Source organism: Tamandua tetradactyla, chromosome 15, assembly GCF_023851605.1.
Source record: "Tamandua tetradactyla isolate mTamTet1 chromosome 15, mTamTet1.pri, whole genome shotgun sequence".
Classification (NCBI taxonomy): Eukaryota; Metazoa; Chordata; class Mammalia; order Pilosa; family Myrmecophagidae; genus Tamandua; species Tamandua tetradactyla.
The window spans coordinates 40,673,787-40,701,676 of record NC_135341.1 but is presented as its reverse complement, the minus strand read 5'-3'; the positions used below and the strand labels follow the sequence as shown (position 1 = coordinate 40,701,676).

General features: G+C 40.4%; 2 long non-coding RNA genes across 2 annotated transcripts in view; one reads left to right on the top strand and one right to left on the bottom strand.

The window, feature by feature from the left end:
• Nucleotides 1-11,151, bottom strand: part of LOC143657941 (uncharacterized) — a 43,509-nt gene extending 32,358 nt beyond the window's left edge. The window contains exon 1 of the long non-coding RNA XR_013163031.1: nt 10,923-11,151. This is a non-coding gene — a long non-coding RNA (uncharacterized LOC143657941). The remainder of the gene's footprint in view (nt 1-10,922) is intronic.
• Nucleotides 11,152-11,240: 89 nt separating this feature from the next.
• LOC143657940 (uncharacterized) lies at nt 11,241-23,537 on the top strand. Its single transcript, XR_013163029.1, has 3 exons — nt 11,241-11,399; nt 21,787-21,939; nt 23,377-23,537. It is a non-coding gene; the product is annotated as an uncharacterized LOC143657940 (long non-coding RNA).
• The last annotated feature ends 4,353 nt before the right edge of the window (nt 23,538-27,890 follow it).

Below are 27,890 nucleotides of genomic sequence, written 5' to 3'. Positions count from 1 at the left end.
TAAGCTTGTCTATATTTACAAAGAATCTTACTGTGATTTTGATAAGATTTGCATTAAATCTGTATATCCATTTGGGGAAAATTGAAATCTTTACTATTTTGATCGAGTCTTCCAATCCACGAACATCATATCCCTCTTCATTTTCTAGATTTTTTTTTTATTTCTTTCATCAGCTTTTTGTAGTTTTCAGCATATAAATCCTGTACATTTATTGTTGTATTTACAATTAATTGTTTCATATTTTTGAGTGATTATGTGCTATTGTGTTTTTAACTTTTCTGTCTACCTGTTCATTCTGGGTACACAGAAACACAATTGATTTTTGCATGGTTTATCTTGTATACTGCAATATTGCTGGACTCACTTATCAGTTCTAGCAGGGTTTTGTTTGTTTTCAGTACATTTCTTGGTATTTTTCACATAGACAATTGCGTCATCTGAAAATTGGGACAGTTTTATTTCTTTCAGTCTAACATGTATGCCCTTTCTTACCTTATTGTCTAGGTAGACTTTCCAGCACTATGTTGAATAAAAGTGGTGAGAAGGGACATTTTTGCCTTTTTCCCAATATTATAGGGGAAAGCATTCAGTCTTTTGATATTAAGTACAATGTTAGCAGTAGCTTTGGTAGATATTCTTTATCAAATGAAGTCCCTTCTATTTCTATTTTGTGAGACTTTTTATCATAAATGGATATTGAATTTTGTCAAATGCTTTTCTGGCGTCAATTAAGATGATCATGTGATTTTAATTTTTTAGTCTGTTAACATGGCAAGCTACATTGATTCATTTTTAGTGTAAAACCAGCCTTGTATCCTTAAAATAAATCCCTCTAGGTCATGGTATATAAATATTTTAATATATTGATGAATTCTTCTTGTGAAAATTTTGTTAAGGAAAAATTTTTGCATCTATATTAATAAAGAATATTGTTTTGTAGTTTTCAATTGTCCTATCTGATTTTGGTATCAAGGAATACTAGCTTCAAAAAATGAATTGGGAAATTTTCCCTCATGATCTGTTTTCTGGAAGGGATTGTGTAGCATTGGTGTTAATTCCTTAAATGTTTGGTAGAATTCTTCAGTGAAAACCTCTGGGCTGGAGATTTGTTTTTTGGGAGTTTTCAGCTGTGAATTATATTACTTTAATTTTTTATGATGCTATTCAAATGATCTTTTTCATATTGAATGAGTTATGGTAGTGTATCTTTTTCAAAAAATTGGTCTAGTTCATGTTAGTTGTCAAATATATGTATGTAAAGTTGTTTATAGTACTTCTTTATTATCTTTTGATGGCTGAAAGATCTGCAGTGATACTCCACTTCATTTCTGATATTGGTAATTTGCATCTTCCTTTTTTCTTTTCAGTCTTGCTAGATGTTGTATTATTAATATTTTTAAAACCAGTTTTAATTCATGATTTTCTCTATTATTTTCTGATTTCAACTTCATTGTCTTCCACTAAATAATTTCATCCTTCTGCTTTATTTGGATTTGTTTTTCTTTCCTTTTTCTAGTTCTAATGGTGGTAGATTAGGTTATTTATGTGAGACGTTTCCTCTTTTCTAAAATATACTTTTAGTAATATAAATTTCCTTCTCATCATTGCTTTGTCAGTGTCCCACAAATTGTGGTATGTTGTATTTTCATTTCAATGTAATTTTTATTCCCTTGAGATTCCTCTTTAATTCATGGATTATTTAGAAGTGTGTTGTTTAGTTTTCATGTGTTTGGAAATTTTTTTGTTATTATTCTGTGATTGATTTCTCGTTTGATTCCATTGGGGTCAGGATATGGTTTATCTTGATATACATTCCATGGGTACTTTAAAAAGAATGCTATTCTGCTGCTTTAGCAAAGTGTTCCATAAATGTTCTAATTACATTGTGTTGGTTGATGGTGTTATTAAGATCTTCTATATCCTTGTTGACTTTATGTCTAGTTGTTCTATCTATTGTCGAGGAAAGGTTGTTGAAGTGTCCAACTTAGTGTGAATATGATTTTTTCTCCTTTTATTTCTATTAGTTTCACTCCACGTTTTTGCAGCTCTGTTGTCGGGATTTAGGATTCCTTATGCCTTTTTGGTGGAGCGACCCTTTTATCATTTATTTAGTGGACTTCTCTGTCTCTGTTATTTTTCTCTGCTCTAAAGTCTACTTTATCTGATATTAATAGAGTCACTCATGTTCTTTTGATTAATGTTTGAATAGTATATCTATCTTTATAATTTTTCTTTCCACCTACCAAAACCATTTATATGAAGTGAATTTCTTACAGTATATAATTGGATCATGTTTTTAAATGTACTTTACTATTATTGTCTTTTAACTGGTGTATTTAAACCATTTACATTTAATGTAATTAATAATATGTTAGGGCTTAAGTCTTCCAATTTATTTTTTATTTTTGTTTTTTTACTCTTTTTTCTTTTTCCTGTCTTTTTGTAGGTTTCTCAAACATTTCAAGAAATCCATTGTAATTTATAAATAGTGTTATTGAATGTTTCTCACTGTATAGCTTTTTTAGTGGTTTTTCTAGATATTACATTCTAAATACATAACTTATCATAGTTTAAAGGTGTTGTCATTTTACCCATGCACATGAAAGGTAGAAATCTTAATTCCCTTTATATCTCTGTATGCATTCCCATTTATAATATAATTATCTTTTAAAATTTCCTCTCCATATACTTAGAACCAGATAGAATTACCAGTTTTGCTTCAACCATCAAACATAATTTAGACAGCTCAAGATGAGAAGGAAAGTCTATTGTATTTGCTCATATTTTTGCTTACTGTTTTCTTTTTTATTGCTGTTGTTTCAAGGTTCCTTTTTGAATGGTTTGCCTTCTGTTTACATAATTTTCTTAGATTTTTTTTAGGATGGCTTTGCTAGAGATAAATTCTTTTAGTTTTCCTTCATATGGGAATATCTTGATTTTGCCTTCTTTTTTTTTTTTTTTTGCATGGGCAGGCACTGGGAATCGAACCCAGGTCTCCAGCATGGCAGGCAAGAACTCTGCCTGCTGAGCCACTGTGGCCCATCCTTGCCTTCATTTTTGAAGGATATTTTCACTGAAAGAGGATTCTGGGTTGAGAGCAAAGTCCTTTACTTTGCTTCAGAAAATATGCTACTTCCTTCTGGTCTCATTGGTTCTAATGAGAAATACGTTGCCATTCAAATTGTTTTCCCCCATAGGTAAGGTGTCATTTCTCTTACACGGCTCCCAAAATTTTTCCTTGTTTCTTGTTTTCATAAGCTTAACTTTGTGTGAATGTCTTTGGGTTTATTTTCTTTGTTGTTTGTTCTATTTCTAGAATCTGCAGATTTACATTTTTGTCTAATTTGAGGTTTTCAGCCATTATTTTTTTGAGTACTTTTTTAGCCCCAACTGCCTTCTGCTCTTCTTCCAGGACTCTGCTTATGTGTTAGATTTTTTTTAATAGTCCCACATGTTCCTGAGGCGTAGTTCCTTTTTATTCATTCTGTTTTCTCTCTGTTGTACATATTGAGCAATTTCAGTTATTTTATCTTCCAATTTACTATTTCTTTCTTGTCTCCTCCAGTCCACAGTTGAGCCCACCCACTGCATGTTTTTATTTTGGATATTGAATTTTTAAACTCTAAAATTTCCATGTGGTTCTTTATATTTTCTGCTTATTTGCTTAGACCTTATAATTTTTTTTTCAAGGGTGTTTATAATTGCTTGTGGAAGCATTTTATGATAGTTGCTTAAAATCTTTGTCAGATAACTCCAATATCTCTGTCATCTCAGGGTTGGTGCCTATTGATTTTATTTTTTCATTCAATTTGAGAACTTCTTGGTTAAAATTGGTAGAGTGAGCGATTTTCAATTGAAACCTGGAAATTTTGGATTTTATATTATGAGACTTTGTGATTTTTTTAAACCTCTGTTTTAGCATGCTTTAGCAGAAGAAAGGAGGGCACTGCCTTATTTCTGCCAGGTCGGGGTAGAAATCCACTTTCCCCCGTTGACCTCTGCTGACATGAGAAGGAGTAGGGCTCCTTGCTACAGTTGAACAAGGTGGGCATTTCAGCTTCTTACTAGGCCGCCACTGATAATTCTCAGGCTGAGAAGGGTAGACGTGCTTCCTTCCTGCTCCCCACATGGCTTTCACATATATGTGGGGGTGGGGGTGGGGGAACACGTTACTTTTGGAAAATGGTAAAAGTCTAACTCTCCACTAAGCCTCCTTTGTCATCACTCCAGTGTAGAGGAGGAAGGATGCCTTGTTACTGTGAAATGGTCAAATGGGGGTGGAAGCCCTGAGTCATCATGTGGGAACCCACAGAATCCCATTACAGCCCTGTGGGGATGAAAGTCTGGGTTCCTACTTGGTTTCTCTGGTACCACCCAAGCAGGGGCTTGCAGATAGCAGGCTTTCTTTGCCTGTTGGTGGTTCCTGGTTTCCATCATCTTCAGCTGCAATTCTGGGTTATATGAAACAAAAAGAAAACTGAAGGAACTTATTACTGTGTATTCCTCAGGACCTGAGGTCCCTAGCTGGTCAATCTGCCTTCTTCTCTCTGCCTTTTAAAGTCTTCTTATTTTTACTTTCTATATACCATTCAGGGTTTTCAGTTGTAATTAGTGGGAGGAATAGAGAAAAGTTGGCTTTAGCTTTTTATTTTGTTAAGTTAGGCAAGTCCCGACCTGCTCTAAGTGGTAGAAGGAAGCCACTGGAATGGTTGAAGGTGTAAGACAGTGAAGGAAATGGTTGGCAGAAGCAGATAGCAGGGGAAATGGGTAGGCTGAGATATGAAGGCCAAGGAGAGGGTTAGCCTTGGGAAGGAGGAAGACAAACCATGAAAGTACAGGTAAGAATGGGCAGAGAGTACAGATAAGCGTGGATGAGAGAATGCTGAAGTCTGCTCTAGGGGCTTTTGTCTTCTCTGTAAAGGGAATGGCAAATGACATGTGTTTATGGAAATGAGAAGCAAGGGGCTAGAGAAGAATGAAGTCTTGGAATAGCTGTGACAGCTCTGGAGAAATCTCCCATAGCTCACATGTAGAAGGACCACCAACAATAGGGACAATTATTACCAGGGCTAACTGATGATGAATGGTGTGCTAGGCCCTAACCCTCTTAAGAACCCTAGATGCAGGTGTGTTTTGGTATTCCCATTTAGTGATGAGGAAACCAAGTCTTACAGAGATGAAGTAGCACATGCAACTTGTCATGGCTAGAAAATGGCAGAGTCAGGCCTTTAAACACTTGGTTTCTGATTATCAGTCCAGCTATCTTATGTACAGTTAGACACCATGAATCTGTGGTGTCACCAGTCCCCAAACCTGGGTCATTTTTCTCTAGTTTGGGCTAAAAACAGAGAAGCAACAGAGAGAATTGTTAGATGGAGCCAGGGTTGGGGTTCTGCTAGCCAAGTAGCTCAGAAGGACGCGGTGTGTGGAGTGTATTGGAAAGAGAAGGCCTGAGGTAGCAATGTGTGTTCTTGTTATATAAGTAATTGTGAAGATAGCAAGGGACTGCTAATGTTTGGGGAAAATAGTGGGTCTGAGCAGCCAGAGGTGTTGGTGGGGTGCGGGTGGGGGTGGGGGTGACAAAAGAAGTGGGAGTGATGGCAATGAGGGTGTCAGAGAATAGGAACCATAAAAAGTTGTGGACTTCCGGGTCAAGATGGCGGCTTAACAACGTGCTCATTTCAGTTCGCCCTCCAGAACAACTACTAAATAACCAGAAACAGTACAGAACAGCTCCCGGAGCCACGATAGTGACCAGACACACAGCGTACCCCAGTCTGGACCAGCTGGACCGGCTGCGAGCACCCCCCAGAACCGTGAGTTCCCAAAGCTGCAGTGGCCTGTGCCCCTCCCCCACAGGCTGCTTCCCAGAGGGGAAAGGAAAGGACTTTACCAGCAGCAGGGACTGAGCACAGTCAAACGCCAATTGTGGAACTAATTAACAAATTCTGACTACTAAAAATAGGCCCCCAGCTTAGGTGAACCTGATCAAAGCAGAGGTTGCTCATTTTTGCCCCGGCGCCAAGGAGGCAGGACTGACAGAAAAAGGGGAAAAAAAAAAAAGAAGGAAACAGAGGTTTTTGTGGCTGTGAATCTACAAAGGCTTGACTGCCTCTGGATACAGCGGCAGGACTTTTCAGGCTGCAACTGCCCCAGGCATAGGCAGAAGTGAGCTCTTTTGGGGGCTTATCTGGAGCTTGTGCCTTTCCCAGGGGAAGGGTGAAGCCCCACCCAGGTGGAATCCCTCTCTCAAGGAATTCAGACACCAGGGCTTGATAATTTGAAGCCATTAAAACCAGCCTACAACCTCTTCTCTGTCTCCACCATGCCCCCAGCCAAAGTTAAAGGTCCACATCATCTTATGCTGGTGGGACCTGCAGTCAGACAAGTGCCACATACTGGGCAGGATAAGAAAAACAGAGTCCAGAGACTTCACAGGAAAGTCTTTCAACCTGCTGGGTCTCACCCTCAGGGAGAACTGATGCAGGTGACTCTTTCCTCCTGATAGGAGGCCAGTTTGGTCTGGGAAAATCTGGCTGGGGTCCATAATATCTAAGTAGACCCTTGGGGGAAAGGCACCATATAAGCAGGGCAAGAAACAAGAAAACAAGAACTGAAAAATTCTCCTCTGTTAAACAAAACTTAAGCTAAAGGTTCAGATAAAGCTGAACGAAATGTCAAAGAACAGATAGACAACAAATTCACCCAGCAAGAAAACCCTAGATAAAAGAAGTGAAAACAATCTCCAGAATAAACTAATTAAGGTAATTAAATGCCTAGATGCCAGCAAAAAAATAACAAATCACACTAGGAAAACTGAAGATATGGCCCAGTCAAAGGAACAAACCAACAATTCAAATGACATACAGGAGCTGAAACAATTAATTCAGAATGTACGAACAGACATGGAAAACCTCATCAAAAACCAAATCAATGAATTAAGGGAGGATATAAAGAAGGCAAGGAAAGAACAAAAAGAAGAAACTGAAAGTCTGAAAAAACAAATCACAGAACTTATGGGAATGAAAGACACAGTAGAAGAGATGAAAAAAACAATGGAAACCTACAATGGTAGATTTCGAGAGACAGAACATAGGATTTCTGAACTGGAGGACGGAACATCTGCAATCCAACAAGAAACAGAAACTATAGGAAAAAAAATGGAAAAATATGAGCAGGGACTCAGGGAATTGAAAGACAATATGAAGCGCATGAATATACATGTTGTGGGTGTCCCAGAAGGAGAAGAGAAGGGAAAAGGAGGAGAAAAACTAATGGAGGAAATTATCACTGAAAATTTCCCAACTCTTATGAAAGACTTAAAATTACAGATCCAAGAAGGGCAGCGTACCCCAAAGAGAATAGATCCAAATAGACATACTCCAAGACATTTAATAATCAGAATGTCAGAGGTCAAAGAGAAAAAGAGGGTCTTGAAAGCAGCAAAAGAAAAGCAATCCATCACATACAAGGGAAGCCCAATAAGACTATGCGCAGATCTCTCAGCAGAAACCATGGAGGTGAGAAGACAGTGGGATAATATATTTAAATTATTAAAAGAGAAAAACTGCCAACCAAGAATTCTATATCCAGCAAAATTGTCCTTCAAAAATGAGGGAGAAATTAAAACATTTTCAGACAAAAAATCACAGAGAATTTGTGACCAAGAGACCAGCTCTGCAAGAAATACTAAAGGGAACACTAGAGACAGGTACGAAGACAGAAGAGAGAGGTGTGGAGAAGAGTGTAGAAAGGAAGACTATGAGTAAAGGTAAAAAGAAGGAAAATTAGATGACATATAAAATCCAGAAGGCAAAATAGTAGAAGAAAGTACTACCCATGCAGTAATAACACTGAATGCTAATGGATTAAACTCTCTAATCAAAAGACATAGTCTGGCAGAATGGATTAAAAAACAGGACCCATCTATATGCTGTCTCTACTGAAAGGACATGAGGCCAAGGACACAAATGGACATTTACACACCAATGTTTATAGCAGCATTATTAACAATTACCAAGAGATGGAAACAGCCAAAATGTCCATCAACAGACAGTTGGCTAAACAAACTGTGACATTTACATAAGATGGAATATTATGCAGCTTTAAGACAGAATAAAGTTATGAAGTATGTAACAACATGAATGGACCTTAAGGGCATTATGCTGAGTGTGATTAGCCAGAAACGAAAGGACAAATACGGTATGGTCTCACTGATATGAACTGACATTAGTGAATAAACTTGGAATATTTCCTTGGTAACAGAGACCATCAGGAGATAGAAATAGGGTAAGATATTGGGTAACTGGAGCTGAAGGGATACAGCTTGTGCAACAGGACTGAATATAAAAACTCAGAAATGGACAGCACAATATTACCTAACTGTAATACAATTATGTTAAAACACTGAATGAAGCTGCATATGAGAATGATAGAGGGAAGAGGGCTGGGGCATAAATGAAATCACAAAGAAAGACAGACGATAAAGATTGAGATGGTGTAATCTAGGAATGCCTAGAGTGTATAATGATAGTGACTAAATGTACAAATTTAAAAAATGTTTTTGCATGAGGAAGAACAAAAGAATGTCATTACTGCAGTGTGCTGAAAATAGATGGTACTTAATATTTTAAAATTTCAACTAATGTGTGAGACTAAAGCAAAAAATGTTTATTTGGTACAAATCTATACTTTGACAAGGGCATCTCCTAATATAACTTATGTAGATAGTTGATTGAACACCTTAAGTACATGGAACTTTGTATAGGACATGAGATTTTGTTGGTTTGTCCAGGTGATGCCCTGATGAATCCCAGAGTGATTTGATCAGTGAGTGGAAAAGTATTGGCAAAGTCCCCTTCGGGGAATGGTGAGAACGGGGGAAAACTCAACTTCCCCAAGTTGAATTCTTGATATTCTCACAAGCAGTGCGGACAATCAAAGCTATAAGCTGAGCCCACAGTCTTGCGGTTTGTTCATATGAAACTTAACCCCACAGGGGATAGGTCAAGCCTACTTAAAATTAAGCCTAAGAGTCACCCCCAAGAGAACCTCTTTTGTTGCTCAGATGTGGCCTCTCTCTCCAGCCAACACAGCAAGCAGACTCACCACCCTCCACCTGTCTACATGGGACATGACTCTGGTGTGGATCTTTCTGGCAGCGTGGGACAGAAATCCCAGAATGAGCTGAGATTCAGCATCAAGGGATTGAGAAAAAGTCTAGAATGAGCTGAGACCCAGCATCAAGGGATTGAGGAAACCTTCTTGACCAAAAGGGGGAAGAGTGAAATGAGACAAAGTGTCAATGGCTGAGAGATTCCAAACAGAGTCGAGAGGTTATCCTGGAGGTTATTCTTATGCATTAAGTAGATATCACCTTGTTATCCAAGATGTAAGGGAGAGGCTGGAGGGAACTGCCTGAAAATGTAGAGCTATGTTCCAGTAGCCATGTTTATTGATGATGATTGTATAATGATATAGCTTTCACAATGTGACTGTGTGATTTTGAAAACCTTGTGTCTGATGTTCCTTTTATCTACCTTGTCAAGAGATGAGAGGAACATATGGAATAAAAATAAATAATAGGGGGAACAAATGTTAAAATAGATTTAGTTTGAAATGCTAGTGATCAATGAAAGGGATCAGTAAGGGGTATGGCCTGTAAAAAATTTTTTTTCTGTTTGTTATATTTTTCTGTTGTCTTTTTATTTCTTTTTCTGAATTGATGCTAATGTTCTGAGAAATGATCATGTTGATGAATATGCAACTATGTGATGATATTGTGAATTGCTGAGTTTATGTGTTGGGAATGTTTGTTTCTTGTAATTTTTTTTAATTAATAAAAAATTAAAAGAAAAAAAAAGTTGTGGATGAGAAGGGAGATATTAAAGTTAGATTTCTGGATAAGGCACATCCTGGAGGAGATAAAATTTGGGGTGTGGGTAGCTGAAGGTGGGGGAAGGCAAAGGATTCAAGGTCAAGAGACTCAAGGTTGAAAAGGTTAAGTCCTAGTTACTGGGAAAGAAGGGTTATGAATCAGACTCGGATTCCAGAAAGTCCTGGGTGAGCCTGGGGGCAGGACAGAGGGGATGAGGAATGCTGGGAATAACGGGGGCGGGTGGTGGTGCAGGGAGATAACATGACTCTCTAAAGAGAAGGCTTTTACAAAAAAAGTGTGGGAGAGTATTGGCCTGGAAGCCCAGTCCGGGCAGAAGGATCCTGACCCCACATGTGCGTTTTTTTATTGTCTGACTCTGTGGGAGGTGTACTTCTACGCCCCTGCTGGGGACCTTGAAATAAAAGATATATTTGCTGCCCGCCGAGAAACACACAGTGGGTTGGGGCAGGCAGACATGCCAGCCCACCTAAAAATACAGCAGCATGCCTGCTGTGTCTGCCTGCTGTGCCCTGCCCGCGGTGCAGGGGCTGGGCCTCGAGTCAGCGTCTGCGCGCTGGCGCTGCGGAGGAGGGGAGGCCTTGAAGGAATCCAGCCCACGCAGCAGCCAGAGAAGGAGCGGAAGGATACAGTGAGAGCGAGCTCGGCGGGTACGGCCCCGCCGACGCGGCTTGGCCCGGCACCAGCTGCCTGCGGCCACCGGCCTGCACGTCGAGCCCGCCCCTTAGCCCGAGGGCAGTGCGTGCAGGCGGGTGGCCCGGAACGACTTAGAGTTTAGAAAATGTGAAACACACACAAACAGGTGACACGAAGAACACAATGTATACAACTACGTGAAATGCGTGAACATGGAAAAACAGTTTGATTCATAGAGTAGGATTATGCGCCCTTTCCTCCTGTGGACTTCTCCTTCCATGACCAGCTCCTTATTTTTACAACAAAGGGTAGTTAAAATAAATAGGGAATAAACATCACATTTTCTTGGCTGGAAAGAAGTTACGAGAAAACAGACACTGCCTTCTGGTACCTTTTCCATCAGCCCCCAAGCGGAGTTAGCTCGCGGTTCCTACTCTTGAGGGGGAGCCGCCTGGAGACGGCGCTCCGGCGGGCGAGGGCTCCGCGAGGGCGGACAGGAGGCGGCAGGGCGCGGCGGGGTCTGCAGCCAGCGAAGGGAGGGCGCCTCGGTGCGCCACGGACCTCCACCTGCCTGGAGAGCCGGCGGCCGGCGCTGACCCCGGGAGGGTGACCGGAGAGACGCGGCAGCTAGGGGCCATCGCGGTCCCAGAGAGGATGCAGGGTGGGGCGCGTCGCTCACAAAGGGCTTTGTCGGGGCAATTGGCAAAATGTGACTAGGGACTGTGGCTTAGAAAACGGCCTTGGATTGATGCTAAATTTCCAGGTTTTTATCATTATTCTGTGGTTATGCAAGAGAATGTCCGTGATCTTAGAAAATAAATACTGAAGTGTTTAGGGAGCATCCTTAAACGGTTCAGGAAAAATATGGGTAGGTGTATTTATGAGTGTGTGTGTGTGTGTGTGTGTGTGTGTGTGTGTGTGTGTGTAGATGTCCGTCTGTCTCTCTCTCTCTCTCTCTCTCTCTCTCTCTCTCTCTCTATATATATATATATATATATAAACTCCTATTTATATACATAAAAGGATACATAGGGGAAGAGAGGATGGTAAAGCAAAATGGAGCAAAATGTTAGAAATTGGTGGATTTGGGTAAAAGGTGCATTAAAAAAAAAACTTTGTGTAAACTTGAAATTATATCAAGACTAAAACGTGCAACAAAACAAAAACAAAAAGAAAGGGCTCAGGGCTAGACGCTGCTAGGGATAAATGTAAACCCAGAGCAAGAATAAATTAGTTTGTGAGGGGAGCTACAGAACAAAAACTGGATTTTTTGTTTTCTTTAAAATCATCCTCTATGGAAGATTGACTTAAGTGTGTTTGCATATATTATCAATTTCTCATTATTGTGCAGTTTTTTGTTTTTTGCATGGGCAGGCACTGGGAAACGAACCTGGGTCTCTGGCATAGCAGGCAAGAACTCTGCCCACTGAGCCACTATGGCCTGCCCAATGCTATCCTTTTAATAGAGCTTACCTTATGTATTGATTTTTGGTCAGAGGCTTCCAGAACAGCCATCACTGGGGAGTAATTTTCTCCAAATGTGTCCCCTGCAGTTATGCAAACAGTTGGCAGCAGTGCCTTGTGTGGCTGGTGGGACCCATTGACATAAGCAGCTTGGAACTTTTGGAAGAGGGAGAAGCATTCTACATAAGGAGCCACATGCCCTGGGAGGGGAGAGACTGCAGGTATTAAGCATTGAGAAAATCTGGCAGAGTGGCCCCGGGTGGCACTAAAGAACCAGGGTTTCAAAGGCAATAGTAAACTCACCAGAAGGGAGGATTCTGAGCTTAATGCAGGAGCCTAAGGCTTTGGTAGGGGCTGGAAGGAGCTGGTGATTCTGGCGTAACATGCATCTGATGCCAGCACCTGCGGGACCAGTGACTTTGGCGTGGCGTCCTGCCTTGGGAATGATGGTGAGCAGGCAGGAGCTGCTGGAACTGTGTAGTCTTGGGGGCTGGTGTGTGACTCCTCTAAGGTGGTCTGGACAGAGCCGGGGCAGTGAGACATCACCTCGTCAGCAGCCTGTCCATAGGGCTGGGCCAGCCCTGGCTCCAACAGTGACCATGGAGTGTCTCTAGAACAGGGTAGTGGTGGATGGAGCAGCCTCTGCAGTTCTCTTACGGCCCATGTTTTAGAAGGATTGAAACTTTTTTTTACACACTTTGAGGGCGAAAGCCTCAGAGAAGAGACAATCTATATGAGTTGTCTTGAACTATGAATTAGTGAAATAAATAAAAGATGGGATTTTATTTCTACCCGTTGGTAGGTGATCTCCTAAGGTGGTCACCACCAATTCTTCCCCTCCTGCACGTGTTACGGGCTGGACTGGGGTTGCCCTCCCTTTGAATCTGGGCTGGCTCTGAGGCCGCTTTGATCAAATGTGGTGCAAGTGACGTTCTGGGGCTTCTGAGCCCGGCGTTGAGAAGACAGGCAGCTTCTGCTTTTTCCTCTTGGAACATTCCCTCCCAGTTGCTCCCTTTTGGAATCCATCACCATGCTTGTGAGAAGCCCAGGCTGGCTTTACAGAGGGGCCACGAGGAGGAGAATGGCCTCAGCTGAGCTCCTAGCCGGCGGCTGGCCCCAATTTGCCAGCTACGTGAAGGAGACCATTCTGGACCTTCTGATCGTCCAGCACCAGCTAACGATGTGTGTTAGCCCACAGCATCTTGAGATAATAAGTGGCTTTGTTCTCAACTGCTAAGTTTTAGGGTGGTTTGTTATGCAGCAGTTAGTAATTAAATCCTGCCTTAAATCGAGAAGGAGAATGAAGCATGGATTATGGAGAAGCAGAATTGATTCTAGAGAAGCATAGTTGCGTAAGGCCCAGCAGTCGATTGTGCCTGAACCAGGTGGTTCACACCACAGTCTGAGGGCCTTGTCTTCCCCTCTGCACAGCTTCCTGGACCTGGGGACCCTAGAATGTCAGTGCTGGACAGAGCCCCAGAGATCATTTGGTCCAGAAGCTTTGGTTTGTAAATGGAGAAACCGAGGCCCAGAATGGGAGAATGGGAACTGAGGGCCCAGCCTTCCGAAACCACCCTTTTCCTTTATGCGCGTCATCATTAGAAAAGTTAGCACTTCTCGACTGCTTCTCGTGGCCCCGCACTCCAGGTGAATGGCCTCATCGAACCCTCACTGAGGTACTGCGTCCTCTGTGGCCAATACTATGGGGGTTACTCACTTTCTAGATGAGGAAACTGAGGCTGAGGGAAGGTGAAGAGATCCTAGGTCACATGGGTAAGAAAAAAGTAGCTGGACTTGGAACTCGAGATTAACAAAGGGGCCCTGGTGGTAACTGCATCCAGCTCTGCCTTTTCCAATGTCACAGAATGGGTTCAGCATTCTGCATTTAGTTTTATCTTCATGGTAAACCCCTAGGCAAGTTAGTTTACTGGTCAGTGGCATGGATGGGTTACAGGAGCTTTATTTCTTTCACCCGAGAAAATGAAACGCTCCTACCTCCCATCCTGCCCTTTTGTGTGTGTGAGAGAGACAAAATGGGAAACTAGCCTCTACAGAACTGAAGTATGTAGATTGTGTACTGATAATCGTGTGATTGTCAGTAAGTATGAAAGCTCTCATCAGCAAAATGAAATACTTTGCAAACACACCATCATGGTTTATGTTTCATTGCGCGGGCTTTATAGGAAGTTTTAAGAAAGGGCCCCTTCTGCTTTTTCTCTCCCCTTCGTTTTTAAAAAATGGTAAATCCAGCACATTTCAGAGAGAACTTGTCTCTCCTGCTCTGCTGACGGTCCTAGTGGGAGGGTGTGGCTTCAAACACTGCATTTGTATTTATTCAGTACCCTGACTTCTGGTCAGAGTTAATATTTAAAATATCCCCGAGAGCAGGCAAGGAGGAAGAACTTCACCCCCTTTTGCAGTTGAGGGAACTGGAGCCCCGGGGGATGATGACTCACAGCTCCTGCCCATCTGCCTCAGGCAGCTGCTGGGGCTGCTGGGGTAAAATCGCTCAGCCTGGAAGACCAGCCTTGGAAGGGTTCTCAGAGCTGCCCAGAAATGCTTTTGTATTTCCCCCATTCTGTGCCACATGCATTTCCAACTTCATGCACTAGAATTCTCTGATTGGCCCCCCATACCTTGCTATCCATCACCTGCTTCACCAAGAACATAGACACCGCCAGGATGAAACACTGTACTGCTTACCGGAAATCCCCCTTCTCCACATGCACGTCCACCCCTCCTCGCTGGACGTATGTGAAGGGAAATCCCGCCCATCCGTGCTTACCCCTGCGAAGACTTTGCTCTGTCAGCTGCGCCCCCCCCCATCTTTCATCTCTGACTCTCTCATTCTGATGAAGTCGTTCCCTCGATCCCTCCAGCTGCTGCCCCATCTCTTCCCTTTTCTTCATAATCAAAGTACTTAAAGTCATCTGCGTTATTGTAACTCCCATCTGCTCTTCAGCCCACTCAGATCTGACATCTGCCTCCCCCTCCCCGCCCCGTTCCTCTGAAGTTCATGTTCCCACAAACAGCCCCCTTGTTAAACGCACAGAGTTCAAAAGGCGGCCTCTCATGCGCGTGGCACCGCTGACCACTGCCTGTTCCCCAAAGTGCCCTCTTTTCTTAGCTTTTAGGGAACAACTGTCTCTTCCTTTTCCTCCTACCTCTCTGGCTGCACCTTCAGTCTTTTCCTTTGTCTCCAAAAGGTAGGTTTTGCCTTGTCTTCCGGAGGTTTCTTTTCTTGCTCGTCGCACTTTCTCTGCACCAGGGGTCTAGCCAGTGGCGGGGGAGGATATGTACCTGAGGGAGGCTGGCTGGGTGGGGGGTCACAGGGCATGGTGGGGACTGGAGCACCAGGCCAGGAGCGCATGCCCCGTGGGAAAGCGGCATCTGCAACTCAGCCCTAGCAGTTGTTGCCAAGAGCAAACTTCTCCTGTGAAGGAGCAGGTAGTAAATATTGCAGGCTTCGTGGGTCACATATGATCTCTGTTACATGTCCTTGTTTTGTTTTGTTAAACAATCCTTCCAAAGCATAAAGACCATTCTTAGCTTAAGGGTTATATAGAGATAGGCCAAGGGCCAGATGTGGTATGTGGGCCATAGTTTGCTGAGCCCTGATCCAAAGTGAATGCAAGCCCAGAGTGGCCAGATCTGGTTTTCCAGAGAAGCCAGAAATCTGGAATTTTGTTTGGAATCTCTTGGTTTCTGAATTCCGGTATTTAGAAGTTCCTGCGGACGTGCCTGTCTCCAGGAACCTATTGAGAATCTCCACAGCCATCTGAAACATGGTATCTCCAGAACCCAATGCAGCATTGTGCTCTCTGCCTCCAAACTGGTTTGCAATCTTAGCAAATTGCAATGCCTTCAACCAAGCTTTCAGGAACAGATCCCTAGGAGTTTCTGCCTCCACATGCGTCTAATCAATGCCATCTGGCCAATTCTTCCTCCACAACACTAGTTCACTTGGCTCTGTCCTCTCTTCTGAACATTGGGTCACCATCACCTCATGTCTTAAGGACCACAAACTCCTTCAGAGGCCTCCACCCTACCCCCACCTCCTGTCTTAGCCTCTCTTAATCCTTTCTGCAACCAGGCTGATCTTTTTAAAATGCAAATTTGATCTCGTCTTGCCCAAGTTTAAGACTTATTTGCCGAATGGTTAAAGTCCAGACTCCTTAATGTGACAAGGCTTCTTGCGGTTTTGTCCTGTTGGGTTCTCCTGCCTTCTTGCTCTCCCAGCTCACCCCTGCCTCTCTCTATGCTCCTGTCTCTGTGGGCTACTTTCAGTTCCTTAAATGGGCAGTCTCTCTCTCCCTTCCAGCATCTACTGTTTTCTTTGCATCTGTTGTTCTCTCTGCCTGCCACTTCCTTCACTCCTCACCCACTTACTGCTGCATTCTTCCTTGTACCTCATTTTAGAGGTCACCCCAGTAAAAATCTTTCCCAGACGTCCCCACCAATTCCTGCCACCTTGCCCCCCCATTTTTAAGAAAAAAGAAACAGCTTTGAGATTTAATTTATATACCACACAATTCACCAGTATAAATTGTAAAATTCAATGGCATAACCATAGCTATGCAGCTATCAGTATCATCAATTTTAAACATTCTCATCACCACCATCGCTCCCAAAGAAATCCTGTACCTTCTAGCAGTCACCACTCATTTCCCCCCTACAGTCCCTCCACTACCCTAGTCTTAGGCAGCTACTCATCAACTTTGTGTCGCTGTTGATGGGGCTATTATGGACATTTCATTATAAATGGAATCATGCAATATGTGGTCTTTTGTGATTGGTTTCTTTCACTTAGTATACTATTTTTAAGTTTCATCCATGTCGTCATGTTTCAGTACTTCATTTTTTTATTGCTGAATCAGATTCCATTGAATGGATTTAACACATTTTACTTATCCATTCATCAGCTGATAGATGTTTGGGTTGCTTCCACTTTTTTGATTATTAGGAATAATGTTGCTATACTGTGTGCAAGTTTTTGCATGAGCAAACATTTTCATTTCTCTTGGGTATATACCTAGGAATAGTATTGTTGAGTCATATAGGAATTCCGTGTTTAATCTTTTGAGGAACTGCAGGACTGTTTCCAAAGTGGCTGCGCTATTTTACATTTCCAGTAGCTGTGTATGAAGATTTTGATCTACATTCTTCCAGTACATGTTATTATCTATCTTTATGCATTTCCCTGATGATTGATGTTAAGCATCTTTTAAAAATGTGTAATTTTATTGAGATATCTTCACACATATACAGTCCATTCAAAGTATCCAATCAGTGGCCCACACTATCATCACATAGTTGTGTATTCATCACCTTTTAGAATGTTTGTATCACTCCAGAAAAAGAAATAAGAAGGAAAAAGAAAGAAACCTCCTATGTCCCATGCCCCTTACCTCCTTCTCATTGACCACTAGTACCTTCATCTAACCATTGTTTTTACCCCTTCTCCCCCACCTATTACTTGTTTATTTTTTGTCCTTTTTCTTTAACTCATCTGTCTGTACCCTGGATGAAGGGAGCATCAGACACAGGGTTTTCACAATCACATGGTCACATTGTAAAAGTTATATAGTTATAAAATTGTCTCCAAGAATCAAGGCCAGGGTGGTGCAATGGTGGCTCAGTGGCAGAATTCTCGCCTGCCATGCCAGAGACCTGGGTTCAATTCCCAGAGTCTGTCCATGTAAAACAAACAAACAAGAAAAACAAGGCCATTGGAATACAGTTCAACAATTTCAGATACTTCCCTCTAGCCACTCCAAAACACCATAAACTAAAAAGGGATATCTATATAATGCATTGGAATAACCTCCAGGATAACCTCTCAACTTTGTTTGAAATCTCTCAGCCACTGAAACTTTATTTTGTCTCATTTCTCTCTTCCCCCTTTTGGTCAAGAAGGCTTTCTAAATCCCATGATGCTGGGTCCCAGCTCATGCCCAGGAGTCTTGTCCCACATTGCCAGGGAGATTTACACCCCCTGGGAGTCATGTCCCATATAAGGGAAGGGTAGTAAGTTCACTTGACTGAGTTGGCTTATAGAGAGAGGCCACATCTGAGCAACAAAAGGTTCTCTAAGGGTAACTCTTAGGCATAATTATTAGTCAGCTTAGCTTCTCCTTTGCAGGAATAAGCTTTATAGGGGCGAACCCCAAGAAGGGAATTCCCCGGATGGGGAAGTTGAATATTTCCTCCTTTCTCCCCAGTTCCCCAAAGGAACTTTGCAAATGCTTTTTTATTCTCTGCCCAGGTTACTTTGGGATGTATTGGAGCACCTAACTAACCTGGACAAACCAATAAGATCTCACGCCCTGTTCAAGATTCCATGTAATTATGGTGTTCTAATGAATGACCATAAAGTTAAATTAGATGATACGCTATCCAAAATGTAAATTTTGCCCCAAATAAAAATCTATCTCTTTGGGCTCACAGAATTTGAAGTTTTGAAATATGGACCATATCTTCCTTTACCCTATATTCTGATTCACAGTTGTCCTATCCAGATTAGCTTCACTCATATCTCTAGTTGAAGCCTGATCATTTTTTCAGTGTTTTTGATGTTAAGCATATTTTCATTTGTATATTTTCTTTGGAGAAATACCTGTTTAGATCTTTGACAGTTTTTAAACTGAGTTATTTATCTCTTTATTCTTGGATTATAGAGTTCTTTATACAATATAGCTATAAATATCAGATATACAATTTGTAAATATTTTCTCCCTTTCTTTGAGTTGTCTTTTCACCTTCCTGATGGTATCTTTGAAGTATGAAAGCTTAATTTTGGTGAAGCCCAATTTCCTTGTTTTTTCTTTTGCGGCATGCGCTTTTGATGTCATATGTTAGAAGGATGTGCATAACCCAAGGTCGCAAATATTTACTCCCATATTTTCTTTGGGAGTTTTATAGTTTTAGCTCTCACATTTAGGACTTTGAGCCATTTTGAGTTACTTTTAGTGTATGATGTGAGGAAGGGGTCCAACTTCATTCTTCTGTATGTGACTATCCAGTTGTCCTAGCACCATTTCTTGAGATGACTCTTCTTTCCCCTTTACATTGGTACTTTTGTCAAATATCATCTGACCATCATGTGATGGTTTATGTACGGACTCTCAATTCTATTTCATAACATATATATCTATCATTATATCAACATCATACTGTCTTGATTATTGTACCTTTGTAGCAAGTTTTGAAATCAGCAAGTGTGGTCCTCCAATTTTGTTTTTCTTTTTCAAGATGATTTTAGGTATCCTGGATCCCTTAACTTTCCTTTTGGATCAGCTTGTCAATTTCTGCAAAAACGCCACCTGGAATTTCAATACAGACAGAATTAAATGTGTAGATCAATTTGGGAAGTATTGCCATCTTAATATTAAGTCTTGTGATTCATGAATACGGAATATTTTCCCACTTAATTAGGTGATCAATTTATTTGGCAATGTTTTGTAGTTTTTGGAGTATACGTTTTTCTTTTCTTTTGTTAAATTTACCCTAACATTTAATTTTTTTGATGCTGGTATAAATGGAATTATTTTTCTTATTTTATTTTCAGAGTGTTCATTGCTAGTGTATAAAAAATGTAACAGATTTTTTTAGCATATTGAATTTGTATCCTGAAATGCTGCTAAACTCATTTATTTGTTTGAATAGGTTTTTGGTGGATTCCTCAGGATTTTCTATGTAAAAATCATATCATCTCTTCTTTCTAGAACATTATACTATGTTGAATAAAATTGGCAAGAGTGAACATACTTGTCTTATTCTTGATATTAGAAGAAAGCATCCAGTTTTTCACTGTTAAACTGATTTCGCTGTGGGGTTTTCGTAGGTTTCCTTTATTAGATTGAGGAAGTTTCCTTCTGTTCCTAGTATGTTGAGTAGTTGGTTTTTTTGTTTTGTTTTGTTTTTGTTTGTATGAAAGTGTTGATTTTAACAAATGTATTTTCTGCATCTGTTGATATGAATGTGATTTTTGTCTTTTACTTCATTGGCATGATATATTAAATTAGTTTTTCTTGGTTGTTAAACTAACCTGCACCCCTGAGATAAATACCCAACTTTGTCATGGGTGTATAATCCTTTTTATATGTTGTTGAATTCAATTTGTTGGTATTAGGTTGGTAATTTTTTCATCTTATATTCATAAATGATATTGGTGTATACTCTTCTTTTTGCATGATGTCTTTTTCTGATTTTGGTATCAGGTTAATACCGGCCTCACAGAATAAATTGGAGGGTGAGCATGCACAGATTGATTACATGTTTAGTCACAGAATGTATGTACTAAATGGCGGCCTTAACATGATGATGGGTGTGATTTTTAGTATTATAATGAGTTATAGGTCACTTAATAGTTTGAAGTTTAAGCTACTGTTTGGTCAGTGCAGGCCAGTTCTGGCTAGAATTAGTTTTGTCTAGTAAGATAGTTAAGGAATTAGGCTGGATTAGTTTTGAGCTTACTCAGGTTTCTTCATTAGTAAACATTAAGAGGCTGGTTATGATCACAAGACTTCGGAGTCATAAAACAAGATAAAGTGTTACTGGCAGAGCCAGCCACAAGTTATTATGAAACTTTACATTTTCGGGGTAGGTTTGCATGGCTACGCAATAAGGCGTCGTACCAAAGCATCCAGACATCTGGGCTACAGTCCAGTGCTTTACTATAGTTACAGATATTTTCTACTGGCTACTTCAAAGGTTAACAGACATCAAAGCTATAGTTCAGTTGTTTGCAATGGTTTCAAGCATTTGTCTTCCAGTTACATCATAAGTTAACATGCATTCCCGTTGGAGTGCAGTGAGCGTCAGTGGAGAGTTATTCTACAGTATACTAAAATGTACTAAAAGGTTAGAAAGCGTCTGTATAATAATTTAATATCAGTGATTGCAATTGTTTAAAGTTGATGCTCAGTTACATTGCTGTGTGGCCCCGGGTGGCTCTGCTATAGAGCTCAAGTGGACTCTCCACGCGCCTCCCTCCCACCACGGTTGTCTTGGCTCTTGCCAACACCAAGCTTTTCCTGCCTCTGTGTCCTCTTCTCCCTGAGTTTACCTCCCTGCAAAGGGCCTGAGCAGAGCAGAGGCTCCTCCAACTCTCCTTCATTCGACTGGATCTTAAAAAGCACACAGAACCTTTTCCAAGGAATATTTTGTCTCAGAACACAGAAAAACAGAGAGCTGTAAATTAACTTTGTGGAAGTCATTACAAGACATGTCAGAGTCTCAGTGTCAGCTGCTCCTGGTGTAATTCAAAATAGATGGTTCTAGTTCTGCCCATCTGAATCTCCTTCCTTCTGTTCTTTCTAAATGAGTCCTACCGCAGGCCTCCTCTTTCTTCCTTTTAAGGCCATTACCACGCCCTGCACAAAGCCTGAGTACAGGCCAAGACCCATACCCTTCCTCTGCTCTGAACCCAGGGGGGTAGACGCTCCCTAAGCAGAAAAGCACTGAACTCTGTCCTACTTTGATCTCTGAGGTCTTCTTCTTTGGCTTCCTTATGGAGAGAAAGTGAACACACAGCCTTACAATGCCTGCCAAATTTTAATTTCTCTTACAGTGATCCTCTTTTATTAATTTACAGAATAGTGTTCCATGTAATATTTACTACCTGTCAATTTTGAGGGGGGAGGCACAAGTTAGTATTGCTAATGCAAAGGGAATAGCAAAGGTGAAGATTCTAAAGGATCTTCACAGGCTGGGTCACTGAACTGAAACTAACAAGACAAAATTTAAGAGGAGAGAATGTAAATGTATGCTCTGATATTTACAACAATTAGCCATGCACAAGAACCAGATGGTGAAGGCTGTGACGGATAGCAGTTCATGGGAAACAACCACCTGGAGAGCAAGTCTAGGTGGAAAAGACATACCTTGCAACTACGCCAATAAGAACCAATTGTGTGACATTTGCTAGGAAATCAGCTGCAAATGTAAGTTCTGATTATCTTTGGGCTTAGAAAACAGATACTACCCCACCCCCACTCCACCCCCAAACACTTGGGAAAAATCAAAGCAGCACTGTGGATAAACTACCCCTGAACTCAATGAACACCCAATTTAGGGATATACACAATGATCACCAGATATAACCCAGCAGCCCCTCGGTACTAAGTATCTGGTCAACTCCTCTAAAGGAGGGTTATTAGAAAGTCTCACTCCTGATTCTGGGCTTTCTCCAGATGCTTTTATGTTCTCAACTTCTGTTGTCCAGTTCTTGGGTCTTAGACTGTCAGAAATTGGCAGATCTAGAGCAAGGGTACATTGTCCTTGGGGACATTTGGAGAAAGACAAGTTCCTAGCTAGTAGAGGAACCCAAGGGGGCCTGAATGACTCTTTGTTGGCCTGTGGCAGAGGGTATTTCCACATTAGACATGATCTCCAAATAGCCTTTTAAACTCCAAAGGGGTCAGATACGGAACTGAAAAATTATAGTGAGTTTTGACCCTAATCTAGCAACATTATCTGTCTCAAGGACTGTCAAGAAATTCTTAAAATAAATTTTCCAATACTTAAAAAACAAAACAAAACAAAACAAAAAACCAAACTAGGTGCCATAAAGACATCTTGGGATCCATTGTCTAGATGGGAAAGGACAAATGAATTGCTGACTCCTGATTGATTGAATGATCAGCTCTAGAAAGGTTGGAAATTGTGACCCTATGGTCTGTATTAGTTTCCTGTTGCTGCTGTAACAAATTAACACAAACTTAATGGCCTAAAAGAATCATTCCTGAGACTCAGAATTAGAGCTCTGGAGCTATGAAAGTCATCAGTACCCAATACAGAAACTGTTTAAAAAGTTGAAAAAGGGATCTGACTTTGAGTAGAGATATGAATTAAACTGATCTGGATGGGACTATGGTAAATCAGAATATAGGGTAAAGGATGATATCATCCATATTTTAAAACTTCAACTTCTATGTGAGACCAAAGGGAGAGATGTCTATTTGATGCAAAATTTATATTTTGGGTAGTGCATTTCCTAATTTCACTTGTATGGTCAGTTTAGTTGAACACCATAATTACATGGAATTTCAAATAGGGTGTGAGACTTTGTTGGCTTGTCCAGGTTAGTGTAATGCCCCCCAAAATCCCAGAATAATTTGGGCATTGAATAAAGAAGTATTTGCAAGGTCCCCTTGCGGTACTGGGGAGAAAGGATGAAATATTCAACTACCCCATTTGGGGAATTCCTGATATTCTCACAAGCAGTGGAGACAACCAAATCAATAGGCCAAACTCCTGATCTTGGGGTTCGCCCTTATGAAACTTATTCCTGAAAAAGATAGGTTAGCCTACTTAAAATTAAGCCTGAGTCATCCCCAGAGAACCTCTTTTGTTACTCAGATGTGGCCTCTCTCTCTTAGCTGATGCGACAAGTGAACTCACTGCCCTGCCCCCACTACATGGGACATGACTCCCAGGGGTGTAAATCTCCCTGGCAACGTGGGACAGAAATCCCAAGATGAGCCAGGACCCAGCATCAAGGGACTGAGAAAACCTTCTTGACTGAAAGAGGAAAGAAAGAAATGAGAAAAAATAAAGTGTCAATGGCTGAAAGATTTCAAACAGAGTTGAGAAGTTAACTTGGAGGTTATTCTTACTCATTATATAGATATCCCTTTTTGGTTTATGGTGTATTGGAGTGGCTGGAGGGAAGTACCTGAAACTGTAGAACTGTGTCCCAATAACCTTGATTCTTGAAGATGATTGTATAATGATAAAGCTTTTACAATGTGCCTGTGTGATTATGAAAACCTTGTGTCTAATGCTCCCTTTATCCAGGGTATGGATAGATGAGTGAAAAATATGAATGAAAAATAAATAAACAATGGGGGCATAAAGGCTAAAATAAATTGGGTAGATGGAAATACTAGTGGTCGATGAGAGGGAGGGGTAAGGGATATGGTGTGTACAAGTTTTTTCTTTTTATTTCTTTATCTGGACAGATGCAAATATTTTAAAAAATGATCATGGTGATGAATAAACAACAATGTTGATGATATTGTGAGCCATTGATTTTACACTGTGCATGGAATATTTGTATGTTGAGAATGTTTGTGTGCTAAGATTTGTCAATAAAAACATTTTAAAAAAAAACTGCTAATCCCTGACAGTTATACAATCAAAAGTCTAGATGCCAGCAGTCTCTGGCTTGTGGCCACATCACCTTAACTCTACTTCTGTTGTTTCAGTGCCTTCTCTTCTGTGGTCAAATCTCCCTCTGCCTCCCTCTTATAATGACAGTCAGATAATTCAGAATAATCGGCCCATCTCAAAATCATGAATCACACCTACAAAGTCCCTTTTGTCGTATAACAGAGATTAGGACCTAGCCAACTTTAGGGACCATCATTCAGGCCTCCAGTTTCTTAGAAGTCTCTTCCATTTGAGCAAAAGGTGCTCATCCTTGGAAGTGCTTGTAGTTGCCTTTTATTGAGATGGCTGCAAGAGCACTAACACGGCAGGCATACACTCAAGGGTCTACAGGAGCCAGGCAAGTAATAAGTGTGAGTAGAGATGATAAAGAGTTTGGCCTGTGGCTACTTAAGAAATACAGTTACCCAAATATCTAAGGCATTAAAAATTAAATTATTCAAATACTGGACTTGTATACTTTGTACATTCATTCTGTGTTTTCAATGATTTCAACAAGTCATTCTACTGAAACACTCCAGAGGGATCTAAGAAAGAAATTTCTTGAGGAATGTCAGTCTGTTTCCCCTTTAATTGGGAGAGGACAGGACTGGCTTCTATAAACCGCACACACCTAAACTTAAGATGAGCGTATGATTTAATTCTAAATACAGGAAACACGATTTTTCCAAGAAAAGATCTTAAAAGACGTAATTATTTCCTCATCTAGTCATTTATATTAGAAAGGAAGCCCCAAATGAACTCCTCAGCTATCAGTCAAAAGATAACTCCAAATCTGTTTTACCAAGCACTCGTCAGACCATCTATAAACGTGTGGTGGGTGTTCACCTTTTGCACAGTACTGCACTGGGGAGTTCCAGAGGAAGTACAAAGAATTCTTGTCTTCGGTAGAAGACATTATTCAACAAGAGGACTTTATTTTTTTTTAATTATGCATGTATATGCAACAGCATTTCAGTCTCTACCAACCGTTAACAACAAATGTGCTCCTGTTGACATTAAATCCGTAATTTATTGGCATCCTGCTCGATGAAGAGATACTAAGTCTTCCACCGAGCCTCATTCCCCAGGAGTTCTTGGCCTTCAGAGAGTTTACAAGTGTTCATTCATCCAGGCTGGGTCGGTTCCCTGATACCAAATACCCAGGCCCAGCACATCCTGAGGCTGCCGTTCTGAGCCGCAACTTCCATTCACAGAGGTGGAAATGCCTTGTAAGGTCCTAAGTGGGTATAAAGGGCTCTGGCTTTTGGAGTGGAGAGGGTGAAAGAGGGGAAAGCTGGGCATGGTGTAGGCTTAGTCATTCGACAGCGTTTGCTGAGATGAGCAAGACAGTGACCTGATGGTCTCCCCAACCCTCTGCTCAATCATGGTTTACCCAAAATGCCAACCCTTTGGGGAAAAAAGAGTCACTTTACTGTGGAGAATCTTAGCGAACACTCTCTCAACCAGGCGAGCAAGGTCAATGCTAACTGATAAGCCATGTGGTTAAGTGTGCACATCAATGTGAAAAGATGACCACATTAGCTCTCTTGTCTTCCTCCCCCAAACCCATAACGTCAGTTTAATCATGAGAAAAACATCAGACAAATCACATTTAAGAGACATTCTATTTGACCATTCTCATCAAAAACAGAGAAAGTCTGAGAAACCTTCTTCAGCCCAGAAGAGCCTAAGGAGACATGACTAAATGTTTCTTGGATGGGATCCTGGCTCAGAAAAAGGGTAGAATGTAAAAACCAAAGAAATTCTCAATGCAGTATGGACTTTAGTTGATAGTACATATCCATATTGTTTCATTAATTGTAACAAAAGTACCATACTATTATATAAGGTTAGTAATAGGGAAAACTGGGTGGAGCGTGCACAAGAACTCTCGATACTATTTTTGCAATTTTTCTGTAACTAATATTTTTTTGAAGATTTTCGCACCTAAATTCATGAGAGAGATTGACTTCCAGCTTTTGTTTTGTTTTGTTTGTATACAATGTCTTTGTCTGTCTGGTCTCAGGATGATACTGGTCTCATAAAATGAGTTGGGAAGTGGCCCCTTTTTTCTATTCGCTGGAAGAGGTTCTATAAAATTTGTTCTTCTTTAAATGCTCAGTAGAATTCTCCAACGAAACCATTTGATTCTGAAGATTTCCTTATCAGGGGTTTTCATTTACAAACTCAGTTATTTAATGGTTATAGTAACATTCATAATATCTATTTCATTTTGGTTGAGTTTTGGTGGTTTGTGATTTTTGAGGAATCGATCAGTTTCTTACATATGGTTGAATTTACGAGTGTAAAGTTGTATTTCTTAGTATCTCTTTAATGGCTGCAGAATTTCTATTGGTAATTCATCTTTTCTCTTTTAATCTGTCAGTCTTTCAAATGGTTTATCTTTTTTTTTTTTTTTTTTTTTTTTTTTTTTTTTTTTTTTAGAGAGAGGGAGGAAAGGAAGGAAAGACAGAGAAGGAAGGAAGGATGGAAGGAAGAAAGGGAAACATTTTTAAACATTTTCTTGTTTTTTATTATATTTTGTTTGTTTGTTTGTTTTTTACATGGGCTGGGGCCGGGAATCGAACCAGGGTCCTCCGGCACGGCAGGCAAGCACTCTTGCCCGCTGAGCCACCGCGGCCCGCCCTGGTTTATCATTTTTATGGATTTTTTTAAGAACTAGCTTTTTTTAAATGAATTTTTCTATTGTTTTCCTATTCAATCTCATTAATTTCTACTCATCTTTATTACTTTCTTTCTGCTTGCTTTGTTCTTAATTTTTCCTTTTCTTTTCTAGTTTCTTGATACAGAAATTAAGATTATTGATTTGAGAACTTTCCTTCCTGCAGCACTGTGTAAGAATTTAGCACTGAAAATTTCTCTGGTAGCAGTGACTTAGCTGCCGCCCACATATTTTCAGATGTTCATTTGTTCTATTTTTAGATTTCTTTTGAAATTTCATTTTTGATTCATAGATCATTTGGAAGTATGCTGTCTAATTTCCAAGACTTTGGAGATTTTCCTATTTTCTTTCTGTTATTGTTATTGATTTCTGGTTGATTACATTATGGTCAGAGAGCATACAAACCCTGTATGATTTTTTAAAACTATAGTGAGGTTTGTATTATGGCCCAGGATATGTTCTATCTTAGTGAATGTTCCACAGGAATTTGAAAAAATATGAATTCTGCTGATGTTAGTTAGAATGTTTTATCAAGGCAATTCACTCCTTTTGGTTGATTGTGCTGTTCGGTTCTCCTATATTCTTGCTGTTTTTCTAATAGTTCTATCAATTGCTCAGAGTATGGTATTCAAGTCCCTATTTATATGTATGGACTTGTCTATCCTTTCATTTCTATGAGTTTTTCCATCTTGTATTTTAATGCTCTGTGTTTGGTATATATACACTTAAGATCATTATCTTTGTCATGGATTGATTCTTTTATTATTATATAACATTCCTCTTTTCCACTAGTAATTTTCTTTGCTCTGAAGACTATTATATCTAATATCAATATAGCCATTTGCTTCATCAAAATTTTTTTTTAATATAGCGTTGCAGGTTTACAGAAAAATCATCATTCGCATATACCCCGCTATTATTGACACTTTGCATTAGTATGGGACCTTTGTAACTACTGATATAAGAATATTAAAATTGTACTGTTAACTATACTCCTAGCTTAATTAGGTGTATTTTCCCCCACATATCAACCTGTTATTAACACCTCGCATTAGTACA